General features: G+C 45.8%; 1 long non-coding RNA gene across 1 annotated transcript in view; it reads left to right on the forward strand.

The window, feature by feature from the left end:
- The first annotated feature begins 4,077 nt into the window (after positions 1 to 4,077).
- Positions 4,078 to 25,001, forward strand: part of LOC146869084 (uncharacterized) — a 75,312-nt gene continuing 54,388 nt past the window's right edge. The window contains exon 1 of the long non-coding RNA XR_014959418.1: positions 4,078 to 6,143. This is a non-coding gene — a long non-coding RNA (uncharacterized LOC146869084). The remainder of the gene's footprint in view (positions 6,144 to 25,001) is intronic.

The raw sequence follows: 25,001 nt of genomic DNA on the forward strand, positions 1-25,001 counted from the left end.
ATGGGCACTGAAGGGGTTAAAAGGACCGAGAGGAAGACCAATGGGGGGACTAACCATATGGGTCCGTCAGATTCTAAAACTAACTATTAAAGTTGTAGAGACTAATAATCGAGATATCCAACTAATTAAAGTGAACCTAGAAAATTTAGGTATGTTGGATATTTACAATATCTATGTCCGGAGTAATAGGGGAGGGAGTCTAGAGACTCTAGCAGTCTTGAGCAGCCTTCTTGACACCCACTCTCCAAACAACAACATTGTCATTGCAGGCGATTTCAATAGAACATTTGAGCCACTGATCAATGAAGACAATCTTTTTGGGGAGGAAGAGGATTGCCAATGGGGAGTCCCTAAACTAGAGCTCAAACCGGTTGCACGTTGGACCAGTGATGTCATAGCCCTAAACTCTATCTGCTATGAGAAGGGCTTAAGAGCTCTGAATGGAAGGTCTAACAGTGACAGGAATGGAGCCAATACATTCGACAATGGGCGTTATAGTAGTCGAATTGACTACGTTTTATGTAGTCTTAGTCTGTGGCCCTCAATATGCGACATGGAGGTTGTTGGGAGAATTGAGAGCGACCATAATCCTTTGTGTATCAGACATAAATGGTGGTCCCTACCCATCCAGCATGCTGGTTCTTCTGAGCTGGTTCCTCCTGTGATTGTTCCAACCAACGATCTACGTAGGTTAAAGTGGGAAAAGATAGCAACTAATTGTCAAGTTATTGCTGATATATCTGACCAGGTCGATCAAGCAATGCTGGCAATTGAGCTCTCTAACTCACTTGACACCGGTTTAGATAAGGTAGAAGGAATACATAATACTCTTTTCTCCACAATTAAAGATTATTTCCTCAAACCTGCAAAAAATAACGGAGTTAGAATCTTTAAGCCCGCCAAGTGGTATAATAAACAATGTAGAGAAGCACGTCTAGCCTTGGGTAATGCTATCAAAGGTGGTATACCTCTAGTAATTCAATCAGCTAGAAGGGATTATAAAACCAGCATATCAAAGGCTAAGAAAGCATGGGACGAACACCATTGGTCTGAGCTACTGGTAGCCAGTAATAAACGGGATTCCCGGTCATTCTGGCACATTGTTAGGTGGGGAAAATCTGGTTTTCCAGAAACCCCATATAATAATGTGCCTGAGGAAGAATGGGTGACATTCTTCAGAGCACAGTATGCCAACCCAAATAGTTTTAGCTTGGGGCTAGAAACTAGAGTAGAACAACCCCAGGAAACTTTTTTCAGTGTCTCTGAGATTACGATGGCCCTTGGTTCAGTGGCAAGTGGGCGTGCCCCTGGTCTTGATGGAGTGCCAGCGGATTTATTTATTAATGATAAAGAACGCTGGAGTAAGTACATTCACCTACTCTTGAATGCCATTGCTTTGGGCGCGCCGGTACCCACTTCCTGGCAAGGCGCAATAATCATTCCTATCTTTAAAAAAGGCGACCGGTCTAAGCCAGGTAACTATAGGCCAATAAGTCTTATAGACACTATACAAAAAATTGTGGGACGAGTCATCGTCAATAGGCTCCTGGATTGGGCGGAGGAGTTTAATGCTCTTTCACCCTTCCAGGCAGGTTTCCGTCGCTCCACCAGTACAGTCGATCAGGTTTTCCGATTCACACTGCTACAGTGGAAAACCGTATTGTTGGGCGAGGGAAGTCTTTACGCGGCTTTTGTGGATCTAAGGGCCGCTTTCGACCTTGTCCCTCGTTCTATGTTATGGGCGGTACTTAAGAAACAGGGACTCCCAAACGAATTATTATCCCTCATAATGAGACTTCATGAATCCAATTATGCTAGAATACAATGGGGGGGGATGGGTTCGGTAACCGCGGACTTTCCAGTTGAAAGGGGAGTTCGCCAGGGTCGTTCGATGGCTCCTGTGCTCTTTACATTATACATCAATGACGTTGTGGGCCGCATGCTCTCAGCCCAAGTGGATGCCCCTTTTTTAGCAGGGACTAAAATCCCTATTTTAATGTTCGCTGATGACACGCTCATCCTATCGAAAACTCCTAGTGGTCTACAGCATGCCTTGTCAATTTTTGATCAATTCTGTGGGGAGTATGGCTTAGAGGTTAACACTGCCAAAACTAAGCTTATGATTTTTAACCCCCATCGAAGTTTTAAATCTAAAATTACTTTGAATAATCGTCCGCTAGAGGTAGTGAAAACCTTTACATACCTAGGTATTCATATATCTAAAGAGAAGACCTGGCGGCACCATATTGATCTCGCAACACTCAGGCATAGGCAACTGTCTGGTGCTATCTGCGCAGAGCACAGGAAATCCTTAACTAAACCTGTTAAACCCGCCTTGCAGATTTATGAAGCAAAGGCTTTAGGCTCTGCGCTATACGGCGCTGAGCTTTGGGGTTTTGAAAAGGTAGCAGCACTTCAAACCTCGGAGAATAAATTTCTCAGGGCTATAACTGGTGTCCCCAAAAGCACCCCATTATTGCCCCTAAAATATGATTTGGGTAGAAGAGCAGTCACAGATTTAGTTAAGTTACGTCCAATTATTTACTGGCATAGGTTGTGGACTACCCCGGTACTTAAACATTATGCCGAGGGTTTTTTAGACATTATGAGTTCCGATGTTTACCACAAAATTGGATGGTTGAAATCACTAAAGACATCCCTTATTGAGCTTGGTATGTCCCCACTTTGGGAAGATCCTACGAGAGCAATCTTCCCCTCCAAAAGTATTTTAAAAAGTGCTTATTGGGAGATGGTTGCCTCCCGACATTGGAGAAGCTCTAGCGCTGGTTCAATGTCTGGTGAATTTTTAGAGGCAAAAATGTATCCCTGTTTAGAATCGTACTGGGACACTATTACCAGGCCTGGAGATAGGAAGCTCCTCTTCCAACTCCGAGCAGGTGCACTCCCCCTTAAATTTCTGACAGCTAAGTGGAATGGTGGTTCCTGTGACATCTGCCCTGTTTGTGGTATTACTAAAGAAACCATCGGCCATTTTTTATTTTCCTGTAAACCCTATGCGGCACCAAGGCGTATTTGGTTGTCCCCAATGTGCAAAAATTTTGGGACAGATAGCAGTACTGTGGCCCTGGGTATTATATGCACCAGCACTTTGACATGGGTTTCAATAGCCACCGCAAAGTATTTAGGTTGGGCGTGGTCAATTAGAAGGAGATTGCTAGGTACTTAACTACTCTCCTAATTATTGCAGAGACTGCTAGCTATTGACTATTCTCTGTCATGTTTTATTCTCGTGTCTTATTAGCCGTTTTTATCACTATTTTAAATCATGTTTTTAATTACTTCTTTCTTATCAATATAGGTAGAACAGTACACGCATATAGGACTAAATATCTCAGTTAATAATTTTCCCTTCCTTGAAGTGTGCTTTACAATTGATGTCATTGATGAAGTTTAATCTTGTTTTAAAATGTATGTATTTGTGTTTGTTTATTGTATTGTGTTTTTGCTTTTATGAATGAAATTCGAATAAAGCATACTCTGACATACTCTGACTGACTGACTGACATGTGACCGCTGCAATGCACAATTAGCTGACTTCCTCCAGCTGGCCTGGTCATGCCCCGGCATCGCGGCATTCTGGGTCTCAGTCTTCAAGGAAATAGGTCAAATCACGAAGCTAGCCCTTGACCCCGACCCAACACTGGCACTATTAGGCTACTCTAAGCTAATACCAAAAGGGGTTCGTCGGTTGGTCGATATGGGAATGCTGATGGCCAAGCGTAGGATTGTTATCAACTGGTCTCGAGGTCCACTTCCTACGGTCACCCAGTGGAAGAGCGACATGACATTCTGCAGTATGCAGTCAGAGCTTTTCAGTGAGCTTCTCCCCCATGTAATAGGCCCCAAAACTTCTGTGAATTATACAATACTTACCAGCACACGTCTACTAGTGGTATTAATGATTCACCCGTCCAATCACACAGTTAGAATACTCACGATATGAGGTCACCCTTATTCACTTTGTAGACGAGACCGTTCTCTACCTTCTGTTAGAAATAATTCCAACATGCTGGATCAGCAGTAGTACATTCAAAATAGACGTACACAAGTGGGAATGTTATTCTTTTAATTGTGTCTACTGGTTATCTGTATTGTCACCTACTGGCGCCGATTGTCACATGTTAAATATGAGTGCAATGTGTAATAATCTATTGGAATGCTGAGGCTCGCAGTTGAATGTTCTAAGAAAATCAATAAAATAAATTAAAAAAATAAAATAAAAGTAGCTCAACCGGGCATCGGCCAAAAAAGCTAAGTCTCCACGGTCAGAGTTCGGTTCATAGATTCGGTATCCTGAAGAGTAGTCCGGATGGGGGATGTGTCAGAGGAGTAGCACGACGTGGTAGGGAACACAGTGGCAGCCATCTTGGGTTCAGGCAAGGGATTTACAGGTAGTAACAGGGAGGACTTAAAAAAAACTTGCTTGCCAAAGGATCGTGGTGCCCCTCATACAGACCAGGCCTTGGGGAGCAATCATAGAACACCAAAAGTATGTAGCAACAGTTCAGCGTGTGAAACATGGACACGCTCGAAATATGTAAATTAGAAGGGAGCCATCGCAATTTCAAGATCGGCAAGTATGGAGAGGCAGCCTCCACACTGACGTACACAGCCACAAGCAACCTCAGGTATTGACAAAAATCAGCATTGGGATGGAGATCTAGCAACAATGGGCATTTTAAGGCATACTCATTATTGCTGGGCATGGACTCCCAGGCTCGGGGTACCCCATAGATTGAGTTAAAGGCATAATTTTAGGGTCAGGCAGCTTGTGGTGTAACTCCGATGCGGTGTATTATAAAGTTATAAGCAAAGACACAATTATAGATCTTACGGACTGATGGACGGTATTGCTTTCCGCTTGCTTAGTGTACCGACATATAGGTAAATCCGAGAAAGTGCAGTGTCGCCGCATCGCGGTCAGGGATCCTGCCTCGCCATATTGTTGGGACGCCTTCCACAGATCGCGTCAGGATCGGGACCAATTATCAGATGAAAAAGGTACCTCCCGCTGCTGGTGGACTAACAGCTGATGCCGCGCCTCTTTAGGTACAATATTCAGCAGTTTATTTTTCTCCCCTCTCGCCGTAACCTCGCAGAAAGTCTGAGCAGGAGCCCTGGGTATCACAGCTTCCATCCTACGGTCTCTGATAGAGGTCTTGGCTCGCTTCCAGTGCCATCTTGGGGCAAGGGCGCCCGAAATCGTTGCGGCTCATCTTTCGGTTTTCCGCCAGCCCAGAACAGTGGAAACCGAGTTCAAGAAAGGCTGCAGGTGTTCCGGTTGCGGAATTTGCTCTTCAGGTGGGTTATTGTTGCAACGAAACACCACTACGGATGTTGAAGCGAGGGTTCACGATGGAGCATCGGCTACAAACAACCATCATGGCCGTTGGCTCCTCCTCAACGCATAGAGGCACAACAATTGTCCTTAGAGAAGACAGTCCTCGATAGGCCAGACCCGCTGACCATCTGACAAATAGAAGTTCTAAGGACTGAATTTCATGAACTGGCACAGAAGGAGGCCAGGAAACTGCAATTAGCAACACTGCACTGTCTATACGAGGTTGGCCATAAGGCCAGTAAATTGCTGGCATGGCTCAGGTAAAAAAGAAAACGAGGCCAGGTGGGTCGATTCTATTGTTGACAAAAAGGGGACGATACATTACACGGACGAACATATTCTGTCTGCGTTTGCCCAGTACTATGCTGATTTTTATGACCAGAAAACATTCAGCACCACTGACGAGATTACTAACTATCTCGCAAATATTATGTAGTCCCGCGCTCTTCGCAAGCGGGACTTCCAAGAAGGCGGCCATGACTAGACCGCTGGAACAAGGAATAGGCGGTCTAGCCTTTCCTGGAGATAACGCGCAAGCCCGATAAGCGGAAGGACAAATAGCGGGGACGAAGAACAGAGCGTCGTTCTACGCTGCTTCCGACGACTGCGAACCGGGAGAACAAGACAGAACCCCGAGCCAGAAGGAAGATGCCGGGACGAATGAGAGTTCATCCACAACAGAACCGCCCAGTGACAATGTGCACAAGTCCAGCCGACCTGGGGAAGAGGAGGAGGACGGTAAGACTCCGACAGCCATTACCCCGGAGGGCCATGGCCGTAGGCAAGTACCGTTTTTTAGTTATCTCACTGTGGGCTGGTGGAGGGCAGGACTGTGAACAGCCCACTGGTCCACTTCTCCTTTTACCCACCTTTTTCCCATCCTCAACCATTACACTAATTCCCCTTTTCAGGCCTTACACACACTCCTGGTTGTAGGTGGCGGTGTGTTAACTAGCCCAAGCCTCGGGTTGCTGACCCTGTTGTCCTTTTGTTTCCCGTGAGGGTGCAGGCCACATATAATACCACAGACATCCTGGCAACAAGGAGGAGCCGACCAGTAACCACCACAACCTCGTCCCTGGCCGGAAGACCATTGAAGCAACCCTACCTAAGACACATGGACGGGACTGGGATTTGAGGAGCCCCTTTCCATTCCTCCTTATAAACCTCTCTTCCCTTCCCTTTTTGTGGACCACACACAACCTATAGACTGTCCCCAACAAGACAAATAAAACATTCACCACCCCTCACTTTTGTCTCTGCGTCCTGCATCCCTGGGCATCACAGTGGTGTCAGAAGTGTGATTGCTTCATTAAAGCCAATATGACCCAACCCGTCACCATGGAAGACATGTTCGCCCAGTTAGCTGAGGGATAGAGACACCCAAAATTAGTCCTTGAAAGTCAAACACAGGCAGCCCAGAAAGAAAGAGAAGCCTTCCACGCTGCCCTGAAAGAGCAGGCTACCCTGTTGGTTACAAACCAGCAAGTCCAGGATACGGCTATCTTAAGACTTACTGACACCATAACGACGGCCCGAGTTCATCCTAATATTCCCAGCTCTGTGCTCCAGAAATACCAAGAAGGGGAAGACCCCAACTATTTCTTTGTAAATTTTGACAGGAGGGCCACGACTGCTAGCTGGCCTCCCGAACGATGGGGGTCAGTATATAGCCCCCCTCCTGTACGGTGAATTGCAAGCCACCTATCAGGCCGCTAACCTCACTGGTCTCACACCCTACCCCTAGCCAATCCTCGAAAGGCTGGGGTATGATACAGAATACTATCGGTCTAAGTTCTGCAAGGAGAAGTGGGTGAAGGGCGACAACCCCTGAGCCCTTTACTATCGGGTCAGAGAATTGGGAGAAAGGGGGTTACAACCTAGCCACTCCACTATGGAGGAGGTGTCAGAAAAAGTATATCTAGAGCAGTACTTCGAGGCCCTCCCTACCAACACCAGATCTTGGTTAAGGCAACACGAGCATTTGACCGTACAAACAGCGGTGGACTTGGCCTGTGCCTACCACCGATCCCCAGACTTTAGAGCCCAACCCGTAAAAACACCTCCAACCCTCGCCCACAGACAGAGCAGAAATGCTAGCGTAGGAAGAGGGTTGACGAAACCACCTACACAACTCTTCCCCTTGACCTCCGGTCCTCAGTGTTTTAAGTGCATGGAGCGGGGGCACATAGCTAGAAACTGCCCAGAAAAAAGTGAGACGGCAGAACCTATGGAGGTTGGCTTGACCCGGGGATGGGTATTACAGGAGGAACTGAGTCCCGATATATAAAGGCCATCCGTCTCAACGTCCGTCTATTGACGACCTGTTGAACACGGGGTGTCACCACACAGTAATATCCCGAGACCTGGTCCCCATTAGCCACATTCGAAGTGAGGCACAAATACGGGTATCCTGTGTCCACTGGGACGTTCGGCTATACCCCGTAGCCAATGTCCTTATGGAGATAGATGGGTAACCCCAGGTGCGACAGGTCGGCATAGTCCCAGCTCTCCCAGAAAAAGTTATATCAGGAAGTGATCTTCCCCGGTTTGACAAGTATTTGGCTAGCGTGTCCCAAAAGACCCCCGAGACAGAATGGCTACAAGAAGCACCCTTCTCTGCCTCTGACTTTCCGCAAAGCAAGCCCAAAGTTCCAAAGACCAGGTCAGAAAAAAGGAAGGAGCCGGTGGCTTACGCAAGATCCGTATGCCTCCCTGTTACTGGGCTTCTTTCATCCCCAGAAGAGAGCGAGTGGCCGGCCCGTAGCTTCAGGACGGCTCAACGAGACGACAGCACTCTGACCCATGCTTGGAATCAAGCCTACAAAGAAAACCTTAACAAGGGAGGACCATACTTTCTTACTAAGAGGGGTCTCCTTTATCGGATCAGTGGAGCTTCCACTTAAAAAAGGGAACAGCTCCTGGTTCCCCTTGCATTCAGAGAACAGGCTTTGCACATAGCCCATAGTCAGGTTGGGGGTGGACGCTATGGACAAGAGCACACTCTGTGCTATTTATTAGAGAAGTTCTACTGGCCTGGGGTGTACAGGGAGGCTGCCAGGTTTTGCGCCTCTTGCCCTTGATGCTAGTCAACCCATCCACAGACAAGAAGGCTCCGTTAAGGCCCTTGCCTATAATCGATGTACCCTTCAAGTGGGTGGGCGTGGACCTGGTAGGCCCCCTTTTACCCTCATCCCGGGGTCACCAATATATACTAGTTTTGCTCGACTATGCCACCAGATACCCTGAGGCAATACCCCTAATGAGCATGACCACCACTGTGGTTGCTCAAGCCACGATCTCTTTTTTTCAAGGGTTGGTTTTCCTTCAGAGATCTTAACCGATCAAGGGACTCCCTTCATGTCCAGGTTGAGGAAAGAAGTCTGTACCTTACTGGGTATTCATCAACTCCATACCTCCGTTTACCATTCCCAGACGGACAGTCTGGTGGAACGGTATAACCTGAACCATAAAGACCATACTCATAAAATGCATCACAGATTCAGGGAAGGACTGTGGTAAATATCCTTTTTACCTTGACTGAATTTCATACGGAATCTAAAATAAAGTAAAATAGCTCAGAATAACAAGAGGCAGAATCCGTGGTATAAGAGATTTTCTGAATGGGCTTTATTCCAAAATGGCCGACTCGAGTGGCGGCCTTCAGGTTCCGTCACCCCGAGGGTTCAGGAAGTGAAGTACAACACTTTATTGACAAGAAGTAACTTTTATAGCTCATACATTACAATGAAATGAATGCAAAAGGCGTAACAATTGATAAGAGAAATGACATAGTGGTACGTAATCGAAACTAGGCGTAATAAGGAGCAGAAAGAAACATGATTGGCTCTGATTATCATGCATAGGTGGATCTATAAGATAATACTTAACATAGATGCGCGCGCAGCAGCATGACGTGTGATTGACGTGCAACTAGGGGGTGAAGGGGACTTGACATTTAGCTCTACATGTGGAGACGAGAAGTCTGGGGGGTCAAGTCAACCTAATCCCAAATCATATCTAACATCCTATGTTTAGAGAACTATGTTATCCACAAGAAAAGACTCTCGGACAGAATCTATTCTATACTGACTGTGTGTGCGTGTACAAGCGTCTAAGTGTCTATATGAGATGCGAGGGGCAGAAAACTTTCCATGGCAACAGGGCTATGAATTACTTGCAGGAGGACGGAAAGGCCGAGTCCTTTGCTTGTGAGCTTAGAGGAAATGTTTACCTAAATCACCGAACAGGAATGCATCGGCTGAAGAGCAAAGTAGATAATTCGAAGGTGAAATACAGCTTCTTGGCAGGCAGGCAAAACTGGCCGAGGCAGGCACCGTTAGCTGCACAGGGAGTAGGACAAAGTTCATGGATACAGATGCGAGCTCAAGCTGAAGCTGTCAGAGACAGAGAGCAGGGAAGGCTTTAAGGACAGGATCGGGCCTACTTGCCTGAACTGTAAAAATGGAGTAACTTAGCCATATAAAGTCGGTGGCCTTTCATACTTCGGAATCGAATATCCAGCCCATTGATGGCGGATCTGACAGAGAACATGTTGACGGTGGACGCACATATGTTTGCGTTTTGGAAACTGGAACTGGAGGGAACATACATGTACTTGTGACATGCACATAGAACCGTTGGGGTCCAAGATAGGGGACATAACTGATCAGGAAAATCCACACTTCCACATTCCCTCCTTGTCCCCTACTCGCCCTTCAAGAGATATCAATCTTCATCATTCCATCGATTTGCTCATGGAGCATCATTTCTTCTTCCTTCTTCTTCCGGCATTTTGAACGAGAACCTTGATATGGAATGCATGATGTGGCACACAGACCACAAATCGCTGGTCCACATTGCAGGCATAAACAACAACTGAAGAGCATAAGAAGGCCAATACCTAGGAAGGATAGAACTCTCCATCCCCAGGCTGATATCACACTCCAAAACCACCCGGACCACGTCCAAGTGCCTGGATTTTCGTGTATCTGGCTCACAATCTTATGAAGGCGTGTTATAGCTTTATATACAGATGGCGAATTTTCTGGTATGAATATGCAGCAGCTGGATCCGATGACCCTGCAAGCCCCGCCCCTATCGGCCAGGATGACGTCAAGGACAAGACGATTCTGGAGAACAACAATTCTCATTACTGATTGTTCCTCTGTCAGATTGCCTAGGGCGGCTATAGTCTCGTTTACTACAGCTTCGAGAGTCTTGGTTAGTTTACGTATCAGCTTACTATTTGATATTGTACCTATATAGGGAAAGATACCTTTATTGAAATCTACATACTTGTCCCATGCCGTCTCAGTATAATCGACAACTGGGAGATCTCTTCGCTCTCTATTGTGTACTAAATGAACATTCCGATAATAATCAGGTGGAGCTAGGAAAACAGGTGGCAGAAGGAATGCTATGTAACAGGTACCATCCCAATCTAGAGGCAGACGCATATATGCCGTCTGACCACATATAAAGTAAGAATGGCGAGAAGCTCTAAATGAAGATTTACCTTGATCACTATATTCTACTGTAGTAACGCATTGGCTATGGCCCATATGTATGGAACCAACTTTTCTTACACATAATTCACCCTTAACTGAAAATACTGACATAGTGGGCAGAATTAGTTCAACTTCGGATTTGACATTCAGAATCATAAGATTAGGTGTAAAATTACCTAATTTATACACTTCATTTTCTAGATCAGTTCCTGTTCTACTGGGGCGACCCTCCTTATTAGGATGACAGACTTTGAATAAAACTAGATTCAGATTTCCCCATATCCAATGTTGTTGATAAACTGCTGTGTCTGGGTCTATGGAATTTAGTAAACTAAACCATGCTCCACAGGAGCCATTGTGTGTGAACGGATGTGGAAAGAAAGGCAGAACTCCTTTGTTATTCTGATAGGGAGGGAGTCGGCCACACACCCAACAATTGGTGGCATTACTAGTCTGATGGGAATGATGTAACATACTAATGAAAGTGTTATTGCGCAGCGCAAGTCTATAAGATAATTCATGTGGCGGTAGGTCACTAAAAGAATGTTCAGCAGCAACATTATAAACATGTCTAGGAATAGGATGATATATGTGCAAAATCACACTCGTAATAATTACTAAAACACTCAATAAAAACAAAATTAATAATGTCCTCATACAGTAGCTACGCAGTGATTTACAATACGCCTGTCGTTTCAACATTTCTCGGGTATTTTCTCTACTCAGGTCCAAGGGATACATGTCGGAGACAATTCAACCGCTTCACCTTGGAGAGGACTTAAACAATCAAATTGCTCGACTGTTTGGGCCTAAGCTTTAATTTATAGCACTGAGAGTCATTCTGTTCAACAAAAGGAAGTTTTGAATCAGTCTGTGAGGGAGTGCAGGGCACAGTGTCTATATCCGAGGATAGTCCATGAAATTTCTTAATGTGGCTGGAATGTATCCAGCCCTTGCGGCCCTCAACTTTCACGGCTGTTCTTGTGGTCAGCAGGACTAGCTTCGGTGCTTTCCACCTGGGCTCCAACTGGGTCTTCCGATCAAAATTTCTCACAAACACCAGATCCCCCGGAGCAACGTCATGGGGTTTCACCTCAGTGTTGTCAGGAAAAGCTGCAGTTACCTGTGAACGACAAGATTGTAGTGCAGACATCAAGGAAGCCAAGTAATCTGTCAGCATATTACAATTAACATCAGTTATTTTACGTGGTATAGGCGTCCCCCACATATTTGGTGGTCTTCCGAAGATCACCTCATACGGGGATAGCCCTGTTCGAGAGTGTGCTACCATTCTTATGTAAAATAGTGCAACTGGTAATGCTACTATCCAGTCAACACCTTTCTCCTTACATATTTTAGACAATCTGATTTTCAAAATTTGATTATGTCGTTCCACGAGACCTGCTGCCTCGGGGTGTCGGACACAGTGGAATTTCCACTGATATCCCAACAAAAGTGAGACATGTTTCATTAATTCGGATGAGAAAGGCTGGCCGTTATCTGAATATACAACACGTGGTAAACCGTACCGCGGGAAGAATTCTCGAACTAACTGTTTGGCAGTAGTCGGGGCCGTGTAATCTGATACTGGGTACGCCTCAGTCCATCGGGAGAGAGCGCAGACAACTACCAGAACATATTTGAATCCTCGACATCGTTCCATCTGGATATAATCCATTTGGAGCACTTCAAAAGGATGATCAGGAGTCTGGAATCCACCCTGTTCTACGGGAACACTTTTTCCTGGGTTGAACTGACAACATATCATACAGGTACGGACTTTTTGTTTAGCTGCTGCTCGTAAATGTTTGTTGAACCAAATGTGTTGAATGCTATCTAGCATAGCTTTCTCTCCTAAATGCGCTGGGCTGTGAATTGTAGCTATAATGGCCTGGACCATAGAGTCAGGAAGAAACCATACAGATTTCTCCTTCGTCATCCATCCCTGATCTGTCTGGATCCCTCCTAGTTCAGTCCATTTCTTTAATTCCTCTGCAGTAGCATGTGTCTGTATGTCAATTACGTCAAGTGCGGGATCCTTAATTGTCATACACTGTGTTGGTGTCTGAACTATTGGCTTTGTCATGTCTAATGTGCGATTCTGAGCAGTCTGTTTAGCTGTTCTGTCAGCTAAATCATTGCCTTGAGAAATGATATCAGTAACCTTCGTGTGTGCTTTACATTTCATAATCGATATGGCAGTTGGTAGATGTATTGCGTCTAACAAGGCATGAATGAGGGTTCCGTGCTGAATGTGGGCACCATGGGAGGTTAAATAACCTCTCTCTCGCCACAGCACGCCGAAGTCGTGTACAACTCCGAATGCATAACGTGAGTCAGTGTATACATTAACTTTCTTATTTGTGGCTTGAATACAGGCTTGTGTTAGAGCAATAAGTTCTGCTGCTTGGGCTGACAAAGTATCTATACAATTTGTCTCAATAACTTCAGTGTCTGTTGTGACTGCATACGCGGCCACTAAGTCTCCTGTACTTGCTCTCATGCACGATCCATCTACATACAACGTCAGGTCTGGATCTAACAATGGAACGTCTGTCAAGTCTTGTCTAGGTTTCGTCTTTATTTCAATAATTTCAACACAATCATGAGCTAGTGGGTCTGTTCCAATTACAGGTAATAGTGTAGCAGGATTCAATGTATTACACCGTCGGATCTCTATGTGTGGCTGAAACAATGTCAGTTCATAACCGGTAAGTCTTGCTATGGTCAAGTGTTGTGTTTGTGTTCGGTTCACAAGAACTTCTACTGCATGTGGTACTTGTACTGTCAATGGATGTCCTAACACTATGGCATCGCTTTGTCTGATTGCTAAAGCTGTTGCTGCCACTGATTTCAGGCATGCGGGCAAAGCCTGAGCTACGGGATCTAATGTACTGGAAAAATAAGCACATGGCTTGCGTGATCCTGCTTGTTCCTGTGTGAGTACTGACAAAGCAGTACCTTCGCGTTCTGTGACAAAGAGTGTAAAATGTTTGCTATAACATGGTGTTGCTAAAACAGGTGCTTGACATAAAGCTTCCTTTAAGCTTTCAAAAGCTTGTGTATGTTCCTGAGTCCAAGGGAGAACAGTCGATGTGGCTGCCTCCTGTGTGGTTACTGAATGAGTGGTTTTGCTAGAAATGCGTACTGAGGGATCCACTGCCTACAATATGAAGTGAGGCCTATGAAAGCCCGCACCTCCTTTTGTGTCTGGGGTATTGACATGTTAGCAATTAACTGGATGCGATCTGGTGTAAGCTGCCTTCCCTCCTTGGACAGCGAGTGACCAAGATAAATAACTCGCTGGGCACAGAATTGCAGCTTAGAGGGAGACACTTTGTGCCCCTTGTCGGCTAGAAAATGTAAAACTGTCAGAGAAGCCTTTTCACATTCAGGTTCGCTTCTCGCGGTGATCAGCAGATCATCGACATATTGAAGCAGTGCAGTATTGACTGGCATGTGGATACTGTCAAGTTCTCGTTTCAGTGCTTGGCTGTAGATGCTGGGGCTTTCTGTGAATCCTTGGGGAGCGCGTGAGAATTTAAAGCTGCGCCCATTTAAACTGAATCCGAACAAATATTGGCTTTCCGGATCTATTGGGACGCTAAAAAAGGCATTCTTGAGATCAATTACAGTAAAGAATGTTGCTTCGGAATCAATTGCTGTCAATAATGATGATATATCGGGGACCACAGGAAATTGTGGCACAATGCACTTGTTTAGTTCCCGCAAATCAATAACCAATCGGTATACTGGCGGAGCAGTAGGGTCAGTTCGTTTAAGAATCGGAATTATCGGTGAATTACATACATTGGAGTCTGTTTCTACAACTACTCCTTGGGCAATTAACTCATCAATGATTTTCAGCAAAGCCACTACAGCATCTTGCGGTAACTTGTATTGTCGCATTCGTGGTAATACCACTCCTGCCTTGAGTGTAACTCGGTATGGTGTAATGTTCATGCAACCAACATCAGTAGGGCCTTGTGCCCATAGATGTGCTGGTAAAGTCTGTAGTCGGGGATCCATGTCTCTAGACACATAGTGACCTTTAAAATCACGTAAAAACAACCTTATTCCTCCCGGAGAACAACATATTATGGCTCCTAGGGCTTTCAGAGTTTTAATTCCTAACAAATTTTCTGGGCATGATTTAGTAAGCAATAAATCTGTAGTTCGTGTCAAAGGTCCTATCGTAAGTGGAAGAGGCTGTGATACTTCGTTAACAATAGGTTTTCCTGAAAAACCAAGGGAAACATTTTGAGAGCCTGAGAGGGGTGCCCCTGGAACTTCACTACGTTTTATAGTTGTACGACTTGCCCCTGTATCGAGTAAGAATTTTCTATCTTGACCTAATAATTCACTATGTACATAAGGTCCTTCTTGATCTACAGGAATCTCGATAAGCGGTAAGTCAACTTCCCTCTCTAGGCTGGTTCATGCGTAACGCTGATACTCAGGATATTCATACTGTGCAGTCTGATACATTTGTCGTGTGGTGGTTTGTGTGGCAGTAACAGGCAACGGTGGTGCAGCTGGCACAAACTGTATTGGCTGTTGTGCGGCTGGCATGGCCTGGGAATGTGGCATAGCTCCTTGTTCATTCTGATCTTGTCTGAGTGGCCGTGATCTTTCTTGTGTTTTACCTATGGCGATATTGTGTTTTAAAACTGGACAATCGTGTACGTAATGACCTGGCTTTTTGCAATAATTGCATGTCCCTTTTACCGGTCCTGCTGAATCGGACTGTGTCATACCCTTTTTATGTCCTTCAGCCGGTACTGTCTGAGACACTAGCATTTTCATTTTTGTATCTTTCATACGTCTTTGTTCGTGTTCTTGTTCATCTCTAATTCTATTGTGATGATACTGTAACATTTGTAGCATTTGTGACGGAGTGTTACTTTGCCAGGTACTCTCGAATTTCAATATTCTATTCTTTACTGGAGGTAATGCATTTTCTACTAATTTTGTCACAAATAAATGTGGATACGACTCACTACTTGTTTTTATACCACTATTTATTCCAAAACATTTTTCAAATCGGGCATAATAGTCACTTGTGTCTTCATCATGCTTTTGTTTACAGGCCGTGATTGCACCCCAATCTTCCTTTTTCGTAGTTAACAAACGTGGCAGTACTTGTACTAGTAAACCTGGTAATGCTTTGACTTTATCCCCGAGCCCTGAACCTGCAGCTCGGGCCTTTTCTTCCGTTTCTAATGCTGTCCAATCTATCTTTTGGTCTCCCACTTCCCACTCTTTTTCTTTCAGTTTTTCATAAATACCAGCAGGTAAGAGCACCTTTAATATCGTCATAATATCAGGATAGGTATACTCTCCCATCAGCAACATGTCCTTAATTTCTCGGTGGAAACCCGCTGGGTCTTTGTCATGACTTGGTACTACTTTCTTCATTTCTAATAATTCAATTTTTGATATGGGTGTGTATACAAATACACGGTGAAACTCATTGTCTTCGCCTTTTATTGGGTGCACTTCTCGTAAGGGATTTTGTCTATCCATATAATACGGCGTTCTTTCTCTGCGGGGCAGCGGGAAAGAATCCGGATTTACAAAAAGGACATACTGTTTACGTGACACTAATATTTCTTTAATCAACTTGTTACTAGAACCTCTCCATCTGTTCGTGAGTAGTTCCGTTAATATATCAGGTAAAGGACCAGGGTCAGCATGTTGGCTCTTATATAATATAAGGAGTTGCTGAATCATATAGATTCCAGCTAAACGTTGTTCATCTGCACTAAGGTTAAAAAACGTGTGTGCTACGGTCTCATCACCGTATTTTTCAGGACTGTCAATCCAGTGAACGGCTGATCTGGCCAATTCTTGCTCATCCATGGAATCGAGGAGGTGGTAACCCCTTCGTTCTCGTAGTAGTTTATCTGCGGCTTGGATCAGATGTTCAGGAGACTTTAAATTTATTACAGGCGTCGGATACGTTCTGCTATTATTTGGACATACAGAGTGTATGGGATCAGAAAAGCATCTAGTATTATCACAGGATCTTCCTCTGCCTACGTATGCTATGGTTTCTGACTGTCTTGCGGAATTCCCTGATTCGGAGACTTCATCTTGCTCGAACTCGTCTGTTTCCAATCTTTCTTCGTGAATGCGTTCTATTTCTCTACGGATTTTTCGGCACATGGCTATTATACAGTTTTTCTTATCGTGTCTCCCTTCTGATATATTCTGGCTCCATCTTGTAAGAATAAGCATTGTATTCGGGTCTACCCCCGGACGGTCTTGATTTCTGATCACGCAGTTTATGAGGAAACGTAACAGTTCCCCCTGTATCTCTACTTTCTGGAATTCCATAGCTCTGTTAATACATTCTGGGTCTCGCCCTGTTTGGACAAAATGATATATGTTATCTAGATGCGTAGTCATTCCTGGTAACCTCGCTAAATACTCTGCAGCTCGTCTGATACGTAATGATGCCAGGACCATTTCGTCCTCTTTACCGACCACCGGGTCATATCTACAATCTATAAGGAGTTCCTTAAGCGTACGTTCACTTACGAATTTGGGTGTACGTGAATGCGCTGATTCTTGAAAAATAAGTTTATTTATTCTAGGTGGCGTAAAAGTATTGCTTGCACCTCCCGTGGCCCCTTCAGGGGCGTCGGGTGTGAATGGATTCGTCGAACGTGACACAGCAACTATAGGTGTCGATACCACTGTAGAATCGACTGCGGGGACAGATGCGGAAACAGACGTGCTTGCCGGAGCTCGCGTCGGGACTTGCTGTTGCACGGGGACAGATACCTGATCCTGACGTTGAACCCCTCCGCCAGACGGTCTATGTGGTGTGGGGTTAGCATACTCGGGAGCTGCGTCATCTAGATATGAGGAAAGAAAAACATCTTCTGCGGTTCTGGGATGCCCTTTTGGATGTACCTTAATTGGAAATAATGGGGGTGGCAAGTCTTTTGGCATCTCTGGAACGGCCTTAGGTAGTCCTTCGGCTAGGAGGGGATACATACCACTCATAAGAGCGTTTCTTTGTCTATCTACTTGTTCTGATTTTACTCGGATACCTTCCTCAATTAATATATTTTCTTGAACTTCCTTTGAACTCTCTTTACTCCTCTCTTCCTGTCTACGTGCTTTTTCTGTACGTCTATGAGATTCTTTACGCCATAACTCAACAGCGTCTTTCTGTGACTGTCTGACTTTTCTTTTCCATAACTCTTCTTCCACTTTCATGATGCACTCTGCATCCCAGGTTCCCGCTGCGGGCCACCTTTGACTTTCCGGCAATCCCTTGGTATAATCTACCCATAGATCAAGAAACAATATGGCATCTAAGCCATGCTTGTGATACATAAAATGCCCTGGGGTGTCCCTAGGAGGAATAGGAACTGCTTCTTCGAGCACCCCTTTTCTGGTAGTAATCTGTCTTAACTTCGAGAAGAGCGGCATCTCGACAACTGATCTGATACTTACTCTTGAATTCACTTAATACGGAAAACACAATAATGAACGGTGAACAATGAACAATCATTCATACCACAATATGCAAGACATTTGAACACTTTAAACATTTAAACATTAAACATTCTAAAAATGACCGACGATGATGACAGTCTGCATGACTAATCACCAAGCTGAATTCTTGACAATAACTGAATACTTCGGAATACTTGATATACTGCTAAACAGTACATATACACTGCTAAACAGTGCAGACCGGATTTGTGTACCCAAATCCGTCTTGACCGGCACAACCTATGTGCGCGTCAACACGCCTCCCCGGCGATGGTACTCACCGAGTAGCTCCTTGAAACGGAAGGCCTCAGAGAATGAACGGGACTCGATGACTGCGGACAGCGGACCCTCTGGACATCGGGATTTCGAAAACCTGGTGGGCCTCTGTATACCTCGGATCTTGCTCTCTCAGCTAGGCTCTGGTCGGGATACTTCGCACTTCTCACCGCCTCGTCTGGGTTGATCGCAGCCTCAGTCGCCCCCGCTTGACCGGAGGGAGCTTACAGGAAATCCTGCTGGTACGCGTTTATGGTCCGTCCAGCTGTGGCAGGAGACCGGGCCTGCAACGCACCGCCGGCGCGTGAGATGAGAAAGTGTCCCTATTCGGGCGCCATTATGTGGTAAATATCCTTTTTACCTTGACTGAATTTCATACGGAATCTAAAATAAAGTAAAATAGCTCAGAATAACAAGAGGCAGAATCCGTGGTATAAGAGATTTTCTGAATGGGCTTTATTCCAAAATGGCCGACTCGAGTGGCGGCCTTCAGGTTCCGTCACCCCGAGGGTTCAGGAAGTGAAGTACAACACTTTATTGACAAGAAGTAACTTTTATAGCTCATACATTACAATGAAATGAATGCAAAAGGCGTAACAATTGATAAGAGAAATGACATAGTGGTACGTAATCGAAACTAGGCGTAATAAGGAGCAGAAAGAAACATGATTGGCTCTGATTATCATGCATAGGTGGATCTATAAGATAATACTTAACATAGATGCGCGCGCAGCAGCATGACGTGTGATTGACGTGCAACTAGGGGGTGAAGGGGACTTGACATTTAGCTCTACATGTGGAGACGAGAAGTCTGGGGGGTCAAGTCAACCTAATCCCAAATCATATCTAACATCCTATGTTTAGAGAACTATGTTATCCACAAGAAAAGACTCTCGGACAGAATCTATTCTATACTGACTGTGTGTGCGTGTACAAGCGTCTAAGTGTCTATATGAGATGCGAGGGGCAGAAAACTTTCCATGGCAACAGGGCTATGAATTACTTGCAGGAGGACGGAAAGGCCGAGTCCTTTGCTTGTGAGCTTAGAGGAAATGTTTACCTAAATCACCGAACAGGAATGCATCGGCTGAAGAGCAAAGTAGATAATTCGAAGGTGAAATACAGCTTCTTGGCAGGCAGGCAAAACTGGCCGAGGCAGGCACCGTTAGCTGCACAGGGAGTAGGACAAAGTTCATGGATACAGATGCGAGCTCAAGCTGAAGCTGTCAGAGACAGAGAGCAGGGAAGGCTTTAAGGACAGGATCGGGCCTACTTGCCTGAACTGTAAAAATGGAGTAACTTAGCCATATAAAGTCGGTGGCCTTTCATACTTCGGAATCGAATATCCAGCCCATTGATGGCGGATCTGACAGAGAACATGTTGACGGTGGACGCACATATGTTTGCGTTTTGGAAACTGGAACTGGAGGGAACATACATGTACTTGTGACATGCACATAGAACCGTTGGGGTCCAAGATAGGGGACATAACTGATCAGGAAAATCCACACTTCCACAGGACTGGGACCGAAAACTCCCACTGGTACTATTTGCTATACGCACTCACAAACAATCATCAACCGGGATCAGTCCCTTCGAGCTGATCTTCGGCCGTAAGCCCCGCACACTTCTAGACATGACAGTGGAACAATGGACTGAGGAGGAAGAGGAGGGGAGACCCCTGTTAACATACTCCGCTGCCCTAAAACAAAATCTCACGACTCTCTGGGAAGAGGTACACCAAAATCTTGAGAAAGCCCGAAAAAAACAAAAGAAACACTATGACAGGGGTGCTCAGATCCGTCAACTGACCGTCGGTGATAAGGTACTCATATTAAGGCCCACCTCCGAAAATAAACTTTTAGCAACCTGCCAAGGCCCCTAGCCTGTCATCAGTCAGGTAACCCCTGTCACCTATAGAGTAGCTATACCTAGAACTGGAGTCCGGGAACAGGTCTACCACATCAACTTACTAAAGAAATGGGAAGACCCACCCTTAAGTCAGGAACCCCGTGGCGTCCGTAAACCACATCACCTGTACAAAGACCCTAGAAATACCAGACCGACCCTCGAGTTCACCACCTGCAATGTAGTGGAAACGCTCAGCAATAAAGAAAGAGCCCAATTATATAGTTTGTTGGACTAGTTTGTTGGACAGTTTTCCAGGCGTTTGCTCCAGCACTCCAGGGAGAACCACTTTAGTATATCATGATATAAACACAGAAGCAGGGACAGTCATAAAGTTAAAACCCTACCGCATACCTGCTGCCAGACAACAGGCTGTGGAACAAGAAATAGACTCCATGTTGCGGGCAGACATCATAGAACCCTCACAGAGTAATTGGTGTTCTCCGGTGGTATTGGTGCCCAAACCGGACGGTAGCCTCCGGTTCTGCATTGACTTCCGCCAACTAAATGCACAATCCAAATGTGACAGTTACCCTATGCCAAGGGTTGATGATCTCGTGGAGAGACTAGGAGGGGCCCGTGTGATGTCCACCATCGATCTAACAAAGGGCTATTGGCAGATCCCTCTCCATCCTGCTGCTAGATAGAAGGCGACGTTCTCCACTCCCTCTGCCCTGTACCACTTTAAGGTCATGCCCTTTGGACCACACGGAGCCCCCGCGACTTTCCAGAGGTTAATGGACGTCATTCTACGGGCTCACCAACAATACGCAGTAGCTTACCTGGATGATATTGTGGTATATAGCCCTGAGTGGGAGACACATTTAGAGCACCTTCGGCGTCTCTTCTCCTCTCTCCACCAATCGGGTCTGACGCTCAATCCCAAAAAAGACCGCCCTGGGAACTAACCATATAGAATATCTGGGGTACTCCATCCAAGATGGAACACTGCAACCACAACGCACCAAATTAGAAGCGATACAGAACATACCCCGACCAACCACTAAAAAGGACATACGGGCCTTCCTAGGGCTGGTAGGTTATTACCGGCGCTTTATTCCAGACTTCTCCTCCATAGCCTGTCCCCTAACTGACTTGTTAGCACAGCGGTATTTCAACAACAGGCTACAATGGATGGGACCCCAAGAAAATAGCTTTCAGACCCTAAAAACCCTATTGTGCCAGGCCCTGGTACTGATGTGTCCTGATCCTATCTCAACCTGGCCAGAAAAGCGAATTGCAGCCAATATTATATCTCAGGCGTAAGTTGTTCCAACGAGAGACCCACTACTCAACAATGGAAAAAGAATGTCTGGCTATCAAGTGGGCTATGGGGGCTCTGCAATATTATTTGTTGGGTCCCCCTTTCTTTTTGGTTACTGATCATGCCCCTCTCACCTGGCTTGCCACCCACAAGGACACAAACCCCAAGATACTCCGATAGTTCCTATCCTTACAACCGTTTTCTTTTCAGACCATCCATGCCCCTGGCCGGGCTCAAGGGAATGTGGATTTTCTTTCACGATGCTCGTCAGAAACATGGCCCGAACATCCATGCCTAGAAGGAAAGCAATGTAGTCCCGCGCTCTTCGCGAGTGGGACTTCCAAGATGGCGCCCGCGACTAGACCGCCGGCACAAGGAATAGGCAGTCTAGTCTTTCCTGAAGATAAAGCGCGAGCCCGGCAAGCAGCAGGACAAATAGCGGGGACGAAGAACAGAGCGTCGTTCTACGCTGCTTCGGAAGACTGCGAACCGGGAGAACAAGACAGAACCCCGAGCCAGAAGGAATGCCGGGACGAACGAGAGTTCATCCACAGCAGAACTGCCCAGTGGCAACGTGCAGGAGTCCAGCTGACCCGGGGAAGAGGAGGAGGGTGTCAAGACTCTGACAGCTACGACCCCGGAGGGCTGTGGCCGTAGGCAAGTATCATTTTTTAGTTATCTCACTGTGGGCTGGTGGAGGGCAGGACTGTGAACAGCCTTCCACTTCTACTTTCCCCCCCTTTTTCTCATCCTCACCCATTACACTAATTCCCCTTTTCAGACCTTACACACACTCCTGGTTGTGGGTGGCGGTGTGTTAACTAGCCCAAGCCTCGGGTTGCTGACCCTGTTGTCCTTTTGTTTCCCTTGAGGGTGCTGGCCACATATAATACCCCCAGACGTCCTGGCAACAAGGAGGAGCCAACCAGTAACCACCACAACCTCGTCCCTGTCCAGAAGACCATCAAAGCAACCCTCCTTGAGACACACAGACGGGACTAGGATTTGAGGAGCCCCTTTCCATTGCTCCTTATAAACCTCTCTTCCCTTCCCTTTTTGTAGACCACACACAACCTATAGACTGTCCCTAGCCAACAAGACAAATAAAACATTCACCACCCCTCACTTTTGTCTCTGCGTCCTGTATCCCTGGGCATCACATATAACCACCCCAGCGCTAGGTGATAAGGATGTCAAGCCCCTAAAGGAAGATATAACTCTAGCAGAGGTGGGGGAAGCAATAAATAGTTTAAGATCAGGTAAAACCCCCAGACTGATGGACTTCCTGCCAAGTTTTTTTAAAAGAGTAGAGACCTCATTGACTCTCACCTCCTGGCCTTATATAGGGATGCATACGAGGGGGAGATTCTCCTAGCCGATCTCCGCACTGCTACTATAGGGGTCATTCACAAACATGGAAAACCCAGGGACAAGTGCGACTCATATCACCCAATCTCTCTCCTAAACATGGAGGTCAAAATCCTTGCAACAATATTGGCCATGCATTTATTAAAAGTTGTTACATCCAATCCGGCTTTATGATGAGCACGTCGACCAGGTGGAGCCTCTGAAGAGCCCATAATTGGATCATGACGGTCAGGACGCCGAGAACGCCTTCGATGCCATACATTGGCCCTTCCTCGATGCCGTCCTCCTCAGGTTCGGCTTCGGTCCAAACTTTAGGCGATTGGTGGCACTACTCTACACGGAACCAAGGGCAAAGGTTAGAGTTAACGGTCGGCTCTCCTCTGAGTTCCCGATCTCCCGCGAGACCAGACAAGACTGTCCTCTGTCCCAACTAATATTCGCTCTAGTGATAGAACCTCTAGCTTGCCTAATTAGACAGCACCCAAAAGTCACTGGATTTCGGATCATGCCGGACGATCGGGAGGAAGAAAGAATATTGCTGTATGCGTCGGATATTCTTCTGTTCATTACAAACATAACTACTACAATCTCCACTGTGTTCTCGATCTTGGAGGAATATAGCAGTTTTCGGGTTATAAAATTAATTACCACAAGTCTATATTATATAATCTAACACAAGATATGGAGTGGCCCTCACTACCCGGGAACCTATGTATAGCCAAAGAGGGCTTCAAATACTTGGGGATTTTCCTCACCCCAACCCTATAATATGTCGTACACGTAACATACACCAGGTCCTCGCTAGCTTTAAGCAATATGCAGACAGGTGGAGAGCACTGCCACTCACAATCATGGGCCGCGCAGCAATATAGAAAATTATTTCATTACCCCAATTTCTATATGTGCCTCAGAACACATATCACCCCCCTCCCTCGGTCACTATCCAGGAAAGTCGACTCCGAGCACTTCTCTGGTTAAAGGGCCACCCCAGAATTACATTAAAGACGCTACAGCGCAACCCGTACAATGAGGCTCTTGCACTCCCAGATATAGAGGATTACTATTGGGCAGCCCATCTTATCCCCATAAATGATTGGATACAGCTCCCCGGAGGCCACCCCACCTAAAGGTTAGAAAGAGAAACGTTTACACAAGAAACATTTATACACTATTTATACAGTGGAAAAGGGACACACAGACTACTACCCGCAATCAGGGCCACTTTAGAGGCCTGCAACAAAACTAATAATACGCTAGGCTGGGCACATAAGATATCTACATCCACCCCACTTTGGAAAGGAAATTGGCTTAAAGAATGGAGTAAGTTGGGCCTGGGATCTGCTTGGGATCTCAACCAAGGGAGATATTGTAGTCAAGGGCAACCTCAACCCCTTCCCAGTCGTCCAGACAGATTTTCAACTTCATGCCTCCCAAATTTTTTAAAGTATGCACAACTGCGACATGCTTGGATTGCAGAGGGAATAGAGGCATCTAAGTTCCCTGAGTTTGCACCACTGGAGGGCAGACTACTTCAGGAAGAACTACAAACAAAGGCAGTCTCTACCACCTATAAAACTATAAACAATAATATGCCCGACACTCTGGCTAAACTAAGGAGGGTATGGGAGGGAGAACTAGGGGAAATGGAAGACATTGACTGGGAGGCGGCCCTGATGCACCCTCGCGAGGTAGCAATAAAAGCCAGGTTTCGCCTCATTCAACTCAAAATCCTTCACTGGACCTATTACGACAGAGACAAACTACAGAAAATGGGTCAAGCAGAGTCGTCTGTATGCCTGCG

Source organism: Triturus cristatus, chromosome 1_1 (assembly GCF_964204655.1).
Source record: "Triturus cristatus chromosome 1_1, aTriCri1.1, whole genome shotgun sequence".
Lineage (NCBI taxonomy): Eukaryota > Metazoa > Chordata > Amphibia > Caudata > Salamandridae > Triturus > Triturus cristatus.